General features: G+C 37.0%; 1 long non-coding RNA gene across 1 annotated transcript; it reads left to right on the top strand.

Annotated features, from left to right (window-relative positions):
* The first annotated feature begins 7,750 nt into the window (after positions 1–7,750).
* LOC307157217 lies at positions 7,751–10,005 on the top strand. The gene is made up of 3 exons (XR_013820900.1): positions 7,751–7,805; positions 8,575–8,609; positions 9,934–10,005. It is a non-coding gene; the product is annotated as an uncharacterized lncRNA (long non-coding RNA).
* Positions 10,006–13,195: the final 3,190 nt, after the last annotated feature.

Genomic DNA, 13,195 nt, shown 5'->3' with positions numbered 1-13,195 from the left:
CCCAGACGCAAAGCAGTATAACACCTGGAAAGACTTGGTAAAGGCCACAGTGGCGTGCCTACACGGGGCGGCTCAATCTTCCACATTGCCAGCAGACGTAGCTGAACATTATGTTACTGCAGAAAGGCTCCTTTTCCAACAAGCCCAAAGAGACTCATTTCCAGAGGAGGTTAAGGCTCTATCATCAAACCGATCCTTACCATTCAATAGCCGGCTAGTGTCTCTGTCTCCTGAGTATGATAAAGATGCTTTGCTGATTAGGGTTGGAGGAAGACTGCGTCATGCTGAACATATAGACATGAATGCCCTGCATCCCATAGTTCTTGATCCTAGTCATCAAATAACTAAACTCCTTATTAAGGAATATGATGTCAATCTCCTTCATCCTGGGCCAGAAAGAGTCCTTGCAGAGCTGAGACGTCACTATTGGATTTTGAGAGGCAGAGCAGCCATCAAGAAACATCAACTAGGCTGTATGGAATGTCAAAAGTGGCGTGCCCAACCTAGCATCCCTATGATGGCAGATCTCCCACCAGCTCGTCTTAGGTTTTATAAGCCCCCCTTCTATTCCACTGGAATGGACTGTTTTGGTCCATTCACAGTAAAAATAGGACGACGAACTGAAAAGAGATGGGGAATAATGTATGACCTTCAAATGTATGACCACCCGATGCCTCCATCTGGATCTACTTGAGAGTCTTGACACTGATGCCTTCTTGATGTCTCTACGGAGATTTATAGCTAGAAGAGGCAAGCCTTTCGAGCTCTTCTCTGATAATGGCACCAACTTTGTTGGAGGGAACAGAGAGATTAAAGAGGCCTATGAAGCTATGGCACCTCGATTAAAGGAGCAATTAGCTGAACAGAAAATCTCTTGCAGATTTAATCCTCCCAGTGCTCCACATTTTGGTGGTATTTGGGAGAGAGAAGTAAAATCAGTGAAACAAGCCTTGAAAGTCATTCTAAAGGAACAGACAGTCCCTGAAACAGTCCTCCGCACTGTTCTGATTGAGGTGGAGGGAATCATGAATGCCAAGCCATTAGGCTACGTATCATCGGATATCGCAGACCCAGACCCAATCACACCCAGCATCCTGCTCATGGGTCGCCATGACTCCTGTCTCCCACAAGTAATGTATGACTCCAGCAATCTTTTGGGAACCAGGAGATGGAGGCATAGCCAAATACTTGCGGACCAATTCTGGGCTAGATTTATTAATCACTACCTGCCAAGTCTCCAGGAAAGACAAAAATGGAAAAGGGATACTGACAAGCTCAGGGTTGACCAAGTAGTACTCATCATTGACCCACAACTTCCACGAGCCCTCTGGCCAGTGGGCAAGGTGACCCGTACCTTCCCTGGACCTGATGGACGTATAAGGACAGTTGCAGTGCAGGTTCAAGATCGGACTTATGTTAGACCTGTAGCTCGGTTAATTCCACTTCCCAAACTCATTGATGACGACAACACCAATCCTGCCACGTAGGAAGGGCTTTCTACCAGGTTCAAATGTCGCAAGCAACATTTGGGGGCGGCTGTGTACGAAAGCCCAACAATGCCCCCTGGAGGTATCTTTATGTAAGTTACTTTGTTGGTGCTTGCACGGCATGGACAAATCTGGGCATGTCTGAACTAGTCAGAGGGCAGTCTATATACAGAGGTGGAGAGATTGACTTGCTTTCTTACACAAAGCGGACTTTCGCATGTTTGTTGTTCCCGTGAGTGATTGATTAAGAAGTAAGTTATCTGATTTACATTCTATGCTGTTCGAACTTTAATATTCTGTATATTCAGTTACTGTCATCTGCACAATGTACTAGTTCAACTATAATTATATTTCTGTGTGAATTGCATACTATCTAAATTCATGTAAAGTCATATTGAAACTAGTTTGATACTATTCAGTGGTTTATGTTCTGCAGTATAATTCAGATATGTAAGCAAATCATTTATGCTATATATTTAGATTCTAAATAACTGAATACACTTTACCAGAGTAATGATAACCTGATTTACTATTACTTCTGTTTTGTATAGTGACTATTCTTTATGCTATCGGTAATACTGTTTATACTAGCAAACTTATATTGTATTTTGTTTTCTCTGTTCATTGTAGACCACACATATACCTATGGGCAAATGCCTGTAATACTTCATACATGCTGAAATAATCAAAATAAACCCCTTCTGCTGGGACACTCTCTCTCTTGCTCCAGTTTCTCTAACCGGAAACTCCCACCACCATTTCTACTAGTGCTTAACGAACCCTTTGAGCGTCCCATACGCTCGTATAGTGCCAGCGGTTCCTGTGTTGTGATTCGACAGCAGCTTAGCGCACGTTGCCCGGAAAGGTCACGCCTCTTACCATAACGTGGAGATGCATGCGCTCAGTGTTATTGTAAACATGTCTTAAAGGGGGGGGTGAAATGCTCATTTTCACTCAATCTCCTGTTAATCTTGAGTACCTATAGAGTAGTATTGCATCCTTCATATCTCCAAAAAGTCTTTAGTTTTATTATATTTATAAAAGAAAGATAGGCTGTACCGAGTCTTTCTGGAAAAAAACGAGTGGCTGGAGGTGGGCCGTGTGGGCGAAGCTAAAGCTGTGCTAACGCGCCGAGCTAACAACACAGAGACATTTGAAGCAGTTTTACTCACCGCCCGGTTCCAACCATGGCCGCGAACCTTTATCATTGCGACTGCTCGATCCTTAAGCATTAGACGATCTGCAAATCCGTCGATCTGGGCTTTGTTTATAAAACAATCATCGTCGAAATGCAGGGAACAAACAGTCTTACACAACTCTGTTTATGCTCAGGAAAAACAAACTCCATCCACTGGTCCCTTAGCGCTGGGTTCTTTGGGAATCTGTGCAGGGTTGTCTTGCCCTGGCAACCAAAAACACACTTCTTTGGTGACATTGACTTCCCAAAAGCCGGGCAGGGCGCTTTGATGGCGAACTGCTTTCGCTCTCTTGCTCTGGTCGACGAGTGCGCGCGCGCCCGCGATCTTACCGAAGAAGTGCCCTTAGGACCCGTATAAGGAAATTCCGCTACATCTGACGTCACACAGACCCATACTCGAAAAAAACTTTCCGAAACTTGTGACAAACCGGAAGGACAATTTTTGGCACAGAAATACTCCTTCAAATGTACAATTTAATTTTTGAAACTTTGTCCATGTTTAGCATGGGAATCCAACTCTTTAACAGTGTAAAAAACTCAGTATGCATGAAATAGCATTTCACCCCCCCTTTAAATATTACCCTATCAATTTGAGCCGGAATCAGACCCGGAGAACATCTTCCTCTTCTCGGAGAAGAACATCTTCCTCTTCTCCGTGGGAGCGCAAGACCACGGCCCCTTTTTTTGTGTATTCCTGTGGGCGGAGGATAGTCAAAAAACTGTTCTAGTGACGTCATTAAAGAAGGAAGTAGAGGGATGTAGTCCAAACCGGCCGTTCGATGTAGGCGACTTCTGTTAAATAAAATATCTCGCTTGGCATTGAACTTTGAGCTTTATAATTTTACAGATATTATTTATACTCTAATAACAACATCACACACTAACTAAAGTTTGAAACATGGGATCACGAAGAACGGGACCTTTAACATTTAAGCATTTTTGCTGCCTTTTTTAATAATTCCGCCTATATTATACAGGGCTTTTTGAGGGTTTTTTTATGTATAAGGTGTCTTGGCACTCTGTTTTACACTTATAATTTGGAAGATCTACTGGCCTGTGCACAAATTAACGAAAGGAAGCTTATTCAGTGATCTTAAAAGGCCATTACCCTGAAAGTTTTACTTGAGAGGAAAAAAACCAAAAAACGTTTTTCATGAATATTGTTTTTTAAGTGATTTGACACTAAATTTCAATATTTCAGCTGGGCTCCTAGGCTGAAATCATTTAGGAGGTCCTAAAGAAGCTTCATGTAAAATTTGGTGCTTTTATCACCTCGGTAACGGTATTATTTAATATGTGCACTACCCAACTGGACTACTTATAAAAATGATATATTTAACGATATCTTTAGCATTTCTCATCCAAACAACGTCAAACTTGGCACTGCACTTACTCGTGACCGTAGCGAGACACCTGTCAAGTTTGAAATCCATCGGACTAACGGTTCGAGAGATATGTGGTTAACAGACACACAGACAGACAGACACACACACACACAGACAGACAGACGTTTCTGTAATTTATAGAGAGATTTTTATTTAAAAAAAAAAATTTTTATATAGGCCTATAAGTTTTTTTATATAATATATTATATATAAGATTTATTTTTGTTAATAGGCTATACCTTTATTACCTAGAGATAATTAAACAAAAAGTAGTCATCTAACAGAACATAGCCTAAGTTGTTTATTTTTTACAACATTATGTTCTTATTTTGTTTAATTAACGAAATGTCAATATTCGTCTTTATAACAGAAAATACAATACAAAAATCTTCAAGATACAGCCTACAGTCTTCACGCCGGATTGTCACCTTCTAAACAGTCCTTTGTGTGGTGGAATAAGCAATGCTATATAAATATATTGTTAGTTTCTTAATTTAAACTTTATTTTATTATTTTATTAGTTCATTAACTAATTATGCTAACTCAACTAATTTAATGTAAAGAGCTGGATACTAATTACTAATTAAATAATGTCAAATAGTAGGCTATTGATTAGAGTTGCCATAGACTTGTCTAGACTAGTCATTCATTTAAGCAATTAGGACTAATCGCACGTTTATATTCAATCCTGGCTGCATAGGCTATAGCCTATATTCCGCGCTCAAGCGCATGCATAAACCTTGCCGCAAAGCACCGGCAAAATAGGCTAATGATAATAAATGTGTCTGAAAAAAATAACGAAGCATTTTAACTGTTTATTAATAAACTAGTCTTTTCTAAATCAATGTAGGCTGCCAGCAAACATATCTCCATACATCTCCGCTGTAATGTATAGCCTAGATGCGCCTTACATAGGATTACATAATCAGGATTACATAATCAGATGGTACCGTATTTTTTTCGTTGGTGGACATTTTTTATAAGCTTTATATAGATAGCTATATTTCTCATGTCTGTGAGGCTTGTCTTTACACTGTTTTTCAGTTTATTTTTGAGACGCGCTCCAATTCACGGAGATCATGAAAGCGCGCCCTGTTCGTCTTTTATTTTACAAAAGCACAACGTTTTCTTCTTGTTGTGAGTTTACACAAATAAAAGTAGTGGCGACTGATGTATTATTCTTTTCTGTATGACCAGAAATGATGGAGTATTTTAAGTTGTTTCCACTGTTGATAGGAAAATGCGAGTGATGGCACCGGCGCCTCTGTCATGCAGCGCGCGCTCCACACTCCGCACAAACACTGGATATGTGCTTAATAATAGCGAACATTTATAGGTTAACGTTAGAGCGAGCGGCCATGCCAGACGGATAATCCTCTTCATGTTTAACAAATCAAATTCTGTTGCATTTTCTTGCGCCAGTTTGAAAAGGGTGGCTGAAACACTTAGCCTATACATAAACGCCCAACGCTGGTGTTTTTCTTTAAACAAATTCGTTTAGGCTTTAAAATAAATATTGTTTGAGGGCTAATAAATGCCACAATAATTTGTTTATTTTATTGCCTACTTATGTTTTTCATTTTTCCTTTACATTGAATACCATTTAAAGGATTTGCTGTGCACCGGCTTCGAAAGACACGTTAAGAGACACCTTTATTTTCTTTATAATGAAGGGTTTCTATGGGAGGAAAACGCTTAACGTGTAATTAAATGCGTTGCGTTCATATTCGGGCTCATCTGCTTTTCTGTAGGATAGTATGGTTTATTAATAAGGTGTGTGCAGAATTTGATATTTTAACATGAATGTCCATTGGGGGCTGCTATTGCTTCAGATTTTTGAACGTTGAAGTGATAAAAAATGATTGGCTATACATTTTATGTGCATAAAGGCATATTTTGTACATGACTACACATGTCCTTATAAGGCCAAGAAAACATGTCGTTTTAACGACATAGCATCTCGTTATTACGAGAAAAAGATGTTGTTTTAACGACATAAGATCTCGTTATTACGAGAAAAGATAAAACGACATAAGATCTCGTTATTACGACATAATTGAGTGGAAAAAATATATATATGTGGCAGCAATGCGTCACCGTACTAACAAGCCCAGTTAAAGACCTGTTCTTTTGCCTTGTTACATTTTGGGCGTTCATCCTGTGTGTGCTTGTTCCTAGAGGTGTTCCCTCAACACTGTCAGCTTTTGTACTGTCAGAGTTTGTAATTACATTTACTTGACTTCAGCGTGTTTCTTTTTGTGTCTTCATTGCTTGGTTTGTAAATTAAAACAATTGCAACCAATACATTTAAAAAAAAAAATGGTTTGCTACTTCTTACTGAATGTAAATATTGTCAGTGCACTGAACTTGAAAAGTATTTACACGACTATAATAATAATAATAATAATAACAACAACAACAACAACAACAACAATAACATACTGGTTAATGCAAAATTTTAGCCAAATAATCCAACGATTTATATTTGTGTTAAATTTATTGGTCAAAACTATACCCAGCAAGCAATAGCCGTCTTTTCAACGTCTGGGTTAAATATAGACCCGATATAGTCCGGCTATGTGTAACCCACTTTTAGCCCAAATAACATTTAATCTGGATAAATGTATTTTTTTCCAAAATAACTTGTGAGATGTATGATATTCCATCATGTAAGCAAAGTCTACCGTGATTACAAGTTGTTTGGCTTACTTTATTTTAGGCTACATGTTATAGGCTGTGCGTAGCCACGATTTAGCTCGTATTCAGCAGCCAGACCCGGCTATGCGTAACCCACTTTTAGCCCAAATAACATTTAATCTGGATAAATGTATTTTTTTCAAAAATAACTTGTGAGATGTATGATATTCCATCATGTAAGCAAAGTCTACCGTGATTACAAGTTGTTTGGTTTACTTTATTTTACATGTTATATGTGTAGGCTGTGCGTAGCCACGATTTAGCTCGTATTCAGACCCGGCTATGCGTAACCCACTTTTAGCCCAAATAACATTTAATCTGGATAAATGTATTTTTTTCCAAAATAACTTGTGAGATGTATGATATTCCATCATGTAAGCAAAGTCTACCGTGATTACAAGTTGTTTGGCTTACTTTATTTTAGGCTACATGTTATAGGCTGTGCGTAGCCACGATTTAGCTCGTAGGCCTATTCAGACCCGGCTATTGTAGCCCACTTTTAGTCAAAACTGATTGTAGTTTTTTGCCAGGCAGTGCATGAAATGGTTGATATTCCATCATGTTCGCATTGGTATGATATCTACAAGGTTCAATATGTCATTTCACGACATGGTCGATCTGTAGTCACGATTTAGCTCCGAATTGGACGGCTATATGCGGTCTGCTTTAGCCCACCTGGCGAAATCAAAGCAATCTGGTCTACGTACGGCTTGGCTATAGCCCAGATTCAGACCAGCGATCTAGTATAAGAATATTAGTCTTTTAAATGTTTTCGCTCACACAGCTTAATATGTTTTATGTCAAACATTCATACACAATCTACGATAAAAAATCAAATCAAATGCAATTGCATTTCCCAACCGCTAGATGGCACAATCGAAACACTACTGAGACATGTCTACTGGGACTACTGGCATTGCGCGACTAGATCACTTTAGCCAAATTTCGCGAAAACATTTCCGCCATTTTATTTTACACGAGGCAGCTGTCGGAGAGCAACGGTCTGAGTGAAAATCTGAACATTTATACTTCGATCTTGTAAGTATGCGTGTTATTTTTGATATGTTCATTGTTTAAATTAGTTAGTTGTTATAATGTGTAGGAACCGTGACATTTTAACATTAACATTGCAGAGTACTATTTTTCTCCAAAAAGTTAACGTTACCTGCACGTGTTATTGCAAATGTATCTAAATTAAATGAATGTGGTAAGCATGAAACTATGAAACTTATCATTACAATTTTTTTATTATTAATAAGATACCAGTATATTTTGGTTTTTAAATTACAGTTGATTTAAAGCAAATTTTGTAAGTACTTTATATACAATTTAACAGCAGCATAGTGCAACACGAAAAGAAAAAAAACATAAAGTCTTGTTTGTAAATAATTAAAATATGCAGCATACATTCAGTTTTCAGTGAATTTGTTTCAGATATAAATCTGAATGCTGCTTCTCCATGTTTTGTTTTGACTTTGGAGATATAAAAGTAGCTGGCTACTGTCCCAGATGTCCTGAGAGGTCTGCTCTGGATGGTTCAGTGCATCAGAAGATTAGAAATTTACTTTGGTCTTAAAATGTTACTTTAATAACCAACTGTAGTTTTTTTTTATATTAATTTTTTGACAGACAGATAGCCAGTGTAAAAACCTCAGAACTGGAGTGATGTAATCCACTTTATTTGATTTAGACACTGTTTATTGCAAATTATCCTGCAATCAGTCAACAAAGTACTTGTCAATGACTACCATTAAATGTCTTGTTACCAACATTCATCAAAATATATTTTTTTGTGTGTGTTCAACAGAAGAAAGACATATACAGGTTTGGAACCAAGTGAAAGTGAGTAAATGATTACATGTTTTTTTTTTTTTTTTTTTTTTAAGTGAACTACGCCTATAAGTATCTTTTTATGTTTATTAGAGTTATATGAGTAAGTGATAAAGAATGATTTATAGTGATAGTTCACTTTGAAATTAAATTTTGATATGTTTTAGCTCACCTTATGGGCATCCAAGATGTAGGTGTCTTTGTTTCAGTAGTTTCAATTTTTATATTTTTAGGTCAAACTGTTCTTGTCTGTCAGTCATATAATGCAGGTCTATATGGTCACCACCTGAAAGAGCATGCACAGAGAAGTCCAAATTAAACAATTCCCCACCATAAGTACACACTGATGGCCTAAGACACGAAACGAGCGGTTTGTGTCAGAAAACGAACAGTATTTGTATTGTTTTTACCTCTTATACACAGCCACGTCTAAGTGATCTGAGGGCGCGCGTGCTTCGGTGTGTGCGCGTTCTGGCTTAGTCTAAGTGCGGCGCTTGCGCGAATTAAGCCAGAACGCGGACGCATCACACACCTGGAAGCACGCGAGCCCTCATATCACTTGGACGTGGCTGTGTACAAGAGGTAAAAACGATATAAATACTGTTCATTTTCTCACACAGACTGCTCTGAAAAACGCTTCAGTGAGCTCAATTATAGTAACGCCACATTTTTAATGACAGTAACGAGAACGCCGTTTTTAATGGAGGAAGCAATAATTAGTTTGATTACTCATTATTGAAAAAAATAACGCCGTTTATTTATAACGCCGTTATTCCCATCACTGTATATGTATATGAAGAGTTCAGATGCAAAAGCCTCTAAGTGCCATCTGAAATTTTCTTCTTGAATGTTCATTTTTATCAAGCTCATATATGTAAGTTCAGTAATTTCACTTAAATGACAATTAATAGGTAATTTTCATTGCCATTTAAGTGAAATTACTGAACTTGCATATATGAGCTTGATAAAAATGAACATTCGAGAAGAAAATTTCAGATATATATGTATGTATATATATATATATATATATATATATATATATATATATATATATGCCTTGTACAGAATTGTTCAATACGCGTATCGTTACACCCCGTATTGCATCACCATTACGCGAGCAAAAATGTTAAATTATTGATATTCATTTATTTATAATATTAATATAAATTATTGTCTATATTGATATAAATTATATAGTCTCAATCTATATTCTGTTAACTCTATATTGGCCAGCTCTAGTGTGCATCCTAGCAAAAGTGATTGACTGTAATTAGTTAAATGACTGTCAACAATGCTTTTCTTGAGCAATAATTCTTTCCTTTTTCTCATTTGGCAGACGCAGTGATGACCAGCTGTCCATCAGCTACGGAATGTGAAATAAAAAACGTTATTTCAAATCATTTCAAACAAGCTCCAGGGAGGGCAGGGGATGGGGGTTATGGATCTAAATAAACAGTTGTTAATTAAAAATTTTAATATCTTAATTTGTTTTACATATTTTTCAAATGTTTTATTTGTTCATTTTTATGTTTGATTGTTGTCTATATAATTGTTCAAAATAAATCCCTTTATATTCAATTAGTTTGGATGGATTTTCATTTATGAGAACCTGTTATATTTGAGTGAAAAGAATCCTTATGCCTCATTTTGTTGTCTATTACATGTATATGTAGTGTAATTGATGACTAGTCTATTCTTGGGCTATGGTTAGACGTCTATTAGATTTTCACTGACAGCCCAAAATCAGCCTTGTTTTAGCCTAGACCCATATTGCCTGTCTTTTAGACGTATATATGTAGTCGTTTAATAGTGGTCTAATTGATGACTAGTCTATTCTTGGGCTATGGTTAGACGTCTATTAGATTTTCACTGACAGCCCAAAATCAGCCTTGTTTTAGCCTAGACCCATATTGCCTGTCTATTAGACGTATATATGTAGTCGTTTAATAGTGGTCTAATTGATGACTAGTCTATTCTTGGGCTATGGTTAGACGTCTATTGGACGTATAAATATAGTCGTTCAATAGCTGTCTATTCTTGGGCTATGGTTAGACGTCTATTGGACGTATAAATATAGTCGTTCAATAGCTGTCTGATTGTCTATTCTTGGGCTATGGTTAGACGTCTATTAGACGTATATATGTAGTCATTCAATAGCTGTCTATTCTTGGGCTATGTTTAGACGTCTATTAGATTTTCACTGACAGCCCAAAATTAGCCTCGATTTAGCCTAGACGTCTGGGCTGTGTTTAGACGGCTATTAGACGTCTATTAGACGCGAAATTGCTTGCTGGGTACTAACACAACAACATAGCAATAGTTCAGTGATATTAACACATCACTGGGTTAGTTTCTGGGTCATTTTTAACACCTTTTTTAACCTAGGCATTTCATTTAGACATGTTTACTAAATGTTTAGTTTTATAAAATTGCTGTAGGCAGTAAAATCTGTCAAATACCAACTGCAAGATTTAATTCATTGATTTACCTTTTTCTAACTGGCCGCCTTAAGTAATATAGCTAACACTTGTTGCAGTCCTACTATATTAAATCTTGGGTAAATATAATTATAGCCTAATTATTATTATACTGATTACTAATAGTGTCTACACTGTTGCCCAACCCACAAAAACATGAAAACGTGTGTGTTATGATCATATCCAAAATTAAAAAGGTACAATAGTAAAGATAATAGAATATAGCCTAAGAATTAATCCAGACGTTTATCCACACGTACGTTATCCAGGCGTTCATCCACACGTTTATCCACACGTACGTTATCCAGACGTTCATTCTCACGCACGATATCATACGTCATTGGTCACGGCAAGGTACGCGACGATTGACACGATGATTGCTTAGTTTGCAAAGTAAATGCACAAATCATATGGCGGGTACTCCGTGCCAAAATCAAACATCCGAACGACCGACCGACCGATCGAACGTCTATCCGAACGTCTATCCGAACGTCTTGAACTTTCAAACGGGTGACCCACGTGACGACCTGACGTGACGTCAGCGTCTTCGAATTTGCAGCTTTTTAACCATACAAGTATACAAGCTGATGTGTAAAGGCTATAAATGGACATGATAGGCACTAAATATGCCTACAGATGTTATACCTAAAATAATACTCAACCATTTCCTGCACTTCCCTGAATAAGCCTATTGTAGGCTAAGTGATGAACTGACCAAGTTGCCACCTGTAGGCTATATCATGACTTTCGGTGTATTTCATGACTCTAATGTTTCAAACACCAGACTCACCTATTGTAACTGTATAGGCTACAGTGGTATGCTTTTAATTAATGTTGTTGTATTTTTCCTTTTTTATTTTTTTATTTGTCAAACTGATTGTTTTACAAGTAAGAGTTAAAAGTTATAAGATAAAGGGTTTTTAATTTCAAAGTCTTCAATGCCATGGACCATGTTGTCATTAGTTGGCCATTGACTTTTCATGGTAATAACACATTGAGAAAGACACAGTTAAGATTATCCAATATAATCTATTGCCTAGGCTACTTTGTTCATTTTTACCATGATTTCATCTTCATTCTGAAATTTACTTTGCTGCCTCTGCTGACTCTTGGGCTACAAGAGTTTTTGTATTGTTTTGTGAGGTGAATAATATTTGTCATTTGTTAATAAGTGTTATGTTATGCTGAAAATAAGGGTTTCTGTTTTGGGGGTCACCTGTGAATGAATTGTAGAGCACCTCCTAGTGGTCCAATTACAGGATATTTCAGGGGGAAAGATCTACAATATTAATTATTGTTACTGAAAATGTTATAACATAAACAATAAAAAATACTTTTCTAACAAATGTGACAAGTTGAAAAAACTGTCATATTAAGAACCTTTTTTGTTGATACTTCAGGATTTAGCATTAAGCTTTGTATTATTAGAAAACCTGTAGACCTCCCTCATGTCCCCCTGAGACGAGAGACTTCATGAAATTAAGTCTGGGTTACATTACACTCTTAAGGGTATCATAAAGTAGACATATAGGCCGGCTTTGTATTTGAAATGCCAATATGTCTGATAAAAGGTAAGCATATTTTATGTAGCCTATATAATTCATTTCCTATTATTTTTATATTTAGGTAAAGCAGATGGGATACTGATTGCAGTTTTTGCTGCATTTGAATACGCTACAGCGTATTTCTATTCAATAAGATCTATTCCCGATTTAATGGGAGATGGAGAAAAATGATGTGGAATATCGTGTTTTTCCAAAATAACCGTTTAAGCATGTCAGGTTTGTCAATAATATTTAGCCTTAATTTAACTTTATTTAACTTTAATAATACTACACCATACATAACTTTCTAAATCACTTTCTAAATCAGTCATTGATTGCAGTAATCAAATGTAGACTAGTTAGAGGATACAATCGAAGAATAAGAAGTTAAACTAAGGTATATAAAAACGTGTTACAACGTGTCTTCACACGTAAACAACACGTTGGGAAGACGATCAGTTACTCGCGCTTCCGACCGGTCGCCATGGGAACGCGTTAACAACACGTAAGCACATGTAGGAACGTGTTACATATGATTTTATTTAAATGATCATTAGGCCTACATTTTTTGGGGCTC

Source organism: Squalius cephalus (genome assembly GCF_949319135.1).
Source record: "Squalius cephalus genome assembly, chromosome: 4".
NCBI classification, from domain to species: domain Eukaryota; kingdom Metazoa; phylum Chordata; class Actinopteri; order Cypriniformes; family Leuciscidae; genus Squalius; species Squalius cephalus.
The sequence above is the reverse complement of the archived record's forward strand: the minus strand, read 5'-3'. Positions and strand labels throughout refer to the sequence as shown.